We start from the raw sequence: 3,833 nt of genomic DNA on the forward strand, positions 1-3,833 counted from the left end.
ACAGTTAAAACAGCTAGGGTGTCTCAAGTGGGGAGGAGGTGGCTTATTTCTGAGGTGACATTTAAGTTCATTTTTGAGTGATAAAGCTCTGCATAACTCAGGTTTTGCCTGTCCAAGTTTGCTTTCTCATCATCCTTTTGCTAAAACACACACACACACACAAAAGAGCCTTTTTGATATTACCCTATGTGTAAAAAAAGAACAAAACCAGAAATAAGTGATGTGTGAGAGTGAGCCCTGACAGACACACGAGTTTTATATGCATGAGCTCTCTCATCCATCACAACCATTGTATTCTTTTTAAAGGAAAACATTTTCTGGGCTAAGAAACAGGACGCTGAGAGGACTGAGCTGAAACAAACAGCCTGTCTCATCCTGGCCCTTTATTAGATCTTCTCAAGATGAAATGAAATACTGAATTGCACCATCCTTTCTAGAAATTACAGCAAATCCTCACATATTTGGATCAAGAAATCTGAGACACTCTCTTCCTTCAGACTGCTTTTTCATGCTCTGCTTTACTCTTGCTGTGTCCTGGATGTCTTTTTGATTTCTATTTCTTAAGAATCGGGCTTAGCTGTGCAAGGCTGTCAGATTAAGCAGCACTGCTGTAAGCCTGTAATGAAAAGACAGCTAAAATGTGTCAAGCAAGCTGATGCTGGTACATTATGCACATCTTGGAGTATCTGAAAAAAAAAAAAAAAACCAACAAAAAAACCCCCAGTCGGTGTAGGCATTTTTCCTACTATAGAAGAAACTGTATTTCTTTAAGAGATCCAATGTAATAAATGAAAGCTGTGTTTTTTCTGTTCCGTTCTTTTGACACCCCTTCTACTTTGCAAACTACCTTGAACTCATTCATTTCATTTTGTCCAGGGTCAAGCAGGTTCTGACTTTCAAAGCTGCCACAAAAAGGTTTCAGCCCATATCTTCTGTCCTTTCCCCAAGTTCTTATCACTCAGTACAAGTTTACTTGCTCTTGCAGGGATCTGACGAGACCAGTGTTCACAAAGAAGAATTTTAGTACAGCTGAGTTGAATTTGCAAGAGGTAAACTGTGAGTGTTTCAATTGCTGACCTCTGGGAAGAGCATTTAGAAACACGGGACTTTGGGCGCTTTGGGTGGGGATTTTCTGCATGTTTTATTTTTGGAAAATAAACAACGCTATTGCTTTTCTCAGTCTTAGCGCTTCAGAAACCTGCCTTTGGTAGTGTACTCCCCTAGCTCTGTTCCCACTACCTACCTCACATGGACACGTTAATGGATCAGGTTTGACATATCTGGCTCTTCCAGATTTAGAGCACTGAAAGGAAACTGTCATGCTGCATTTGACTACCCTCTGTCTGTGTGTGCCATGATCCCCCAAGGCTTCCACCTCCATCGAGCGGTCAGTCACCCTGACAATTATTTACCCAGTTTTTCAACAAGTCCAGCTGCCTTCTTGCCAGGTAACTTCTTCCATTACTTACATGCTGCTAAACAAACCAATTGCCCTGAATGTTTTTAACAAACACAACAATCTGGCCACGGTCACACCTTGCTTCATCCCACAGAGTAATCACTACCCTCTTTTTCACCTACCTCATTTTCTGGATTTGCAATGGTAAAGAATGTGTATCTCAGAGCCATGAGACCCTCAGCTTGGTAGGTCCATTAATCACTGCGCCTGTCTTCACATAACAGGCAACTACCATGTAAGTCATGGTTCAGGCTGGGAAAAGACCCTTCACCAGGTGAATCTCAAGTACTACGTTTATTCAGCTCCTCTGAGGGAGCCATAGGAAGAGCTACAGGAGCAGCATGTTAGCATTTGAGCTCTTCACAGTGCTACAGATAATGCCAGAATTGCCTTCTGTGCTTCATTTCAGCTCTCAAAAACTCTTGCCAAGCAAGGAACGAGAACTAAGGGTTTGTGCTGGTATCCATTTTGAGAAAGTTATCTGGAGGACAGCATGGGAGCTGGAGAGCTTGTGAGAGCTTCTTTGCTGGGCAAGAGCTTCCTGGGTTCCCAAGAATGGTCACATAAAATGCCCACAGGAGCTGATGCAGATGCTCTGGGGTAGTTAACCAATGGGTAGTAACTGCAGTAAGATACAGCCTAAGAATAGATGTGTGCTGCAAACTACATCTGATTCAATATGATGAACACAGACATACTGTCCAGCTGATACACAGATAACACAGGTTTACTTATCCACAGTTTGATTATCTGGTGTTGACACAGTTCTTATGACTAAGTCACCCTTGAGACGCTCAGAATCTGGAAATCCCAACAACAGATAAAAATTTCCTTGCAGCTACATAAAGTCACAGTATTTTTCTGACAAACTTTGGCTGAGAGTTTTGAGCATTTTTAACTTACCAGGCTTGCAGTACATTTTACAAGGAGAGTGAAGTCTTAAGGCATAAATCACTGACTTAAAGGAAAACAACTGTGTAGCGATATTACAAGATATACAGAACAGGATGCACTTGGATTCCAGTTTCTGTTCATTGGCTCACCAGAGACAAGGATCATAAATCAGAAATAGAGAATGGAAATCAAAGAAAAGTAACAGGAAGTGTCAAAATGAAAACCTGGCAGAAATTACCGATAGGAGGAAAAGAAAAAAAGACTCCAGATGTTTTTTTTTTTTTTTAAAAAAAAAACAACCTGGGAAAGATTCAGTGAACAAAAGATCTACAAGCAGAAAAGAAAAAATGATAGCTTGGGTGGGGGGCTTCTCCTCTTCCTTTCTCACATATGAGCCAGGTTTAGTGAGGCAAGAAAATATGTATCTACTAAGATGAGGGAGGCGACAGGGGAAAAAGCCATATAAACATCACCTCCCCTCCTTTCTTCCCATGAAGCACAGCTCTGGAAACTCTGATCCTTGAAATATTTCAAGTTGGGCTCACAATTCAAAAGATTCATTAAATCCAGGATTATTACCATGACAGAACTTGATCAGAGCAGCCAGGCTGTAATGTTTAAGGGGCTCCTCATTCACACATACCTACAGGCTGCAGCACTTGCAGTCACACGGCAAGCAGCGTGTGAATCCCAGCCCTGCGCAGCACCAAGCTTTTTCCTCTGGGGCCATCTGCCGGCTTTCGTGCAGACGCTTCTCAGGACCTTTCTAGGACAATGACTGCTTTATCAGGTGCATGAAAGGTGAGTGATGTTGGAGCAGTTCAGCATGATTTCTCACAAAGCTGTAGTCCAGGCCATGCTGGAGGCTGCATCTTTACATCCTACATGCTGCCAGAACTCCAACCATTGCACACTTCATAGAATCACAGAATCATTCAGGTTGGAAAAGACCCTTGGGATCATCGAGTCCAACCATCAGCCCTACTCTACAAAGTTCTCCCCTACTTCATATCCCCCAGCATCTCATCTAAACGACCCTTAAACACATCCAGGGATGGTGACTCCACCACCTCCCTGGGCAGCCTATTCCACTGTCTGACCACTCTTTCTGTGAAAAATTTTTTCCTAATGTCCAGTCTCTTTCTTTGGTCTGAAGACTTTAAAAAAAAAAAAAAATAAAAAAATCCAGCCCCACTTCCAATACTTCTCTTGCAATGAGAGATGTTCTCTCCCCTTCCCCATGTGTGCGCCATATTTAATGCAACAATAGCCCTAAATTTTAATAATTGTGGGGGTAAGGGACTCTAAACCCTTCCTCCACCAAACAACTCCAGCCAACATTAAGTGATTCACCTAAAACTTTTCCAAATAAAACTGTGAATGAGAGAATTCATTTCCAGACTGACACTTAGAAGTAAAGTCATTAACTGATCTATATTTAATTTCTTAAAGAAACAAGCATAGTCAGTAGACTCCTGAA

This window comes from Strix aluco, chromosome 1, assembly GCF_031877795.1.
Source record: "Strix aluco isolate bStrAlu1 chromosome 1, bStrAlu1.hap1, whole genome shotgun sequence".
In the NCBI taxonomy this organism is placed as follows: Eukaryota; Metazoa; Chordata; class Aves; order Strigiformes; family Strigidae; genus Strix; species Strix aluco.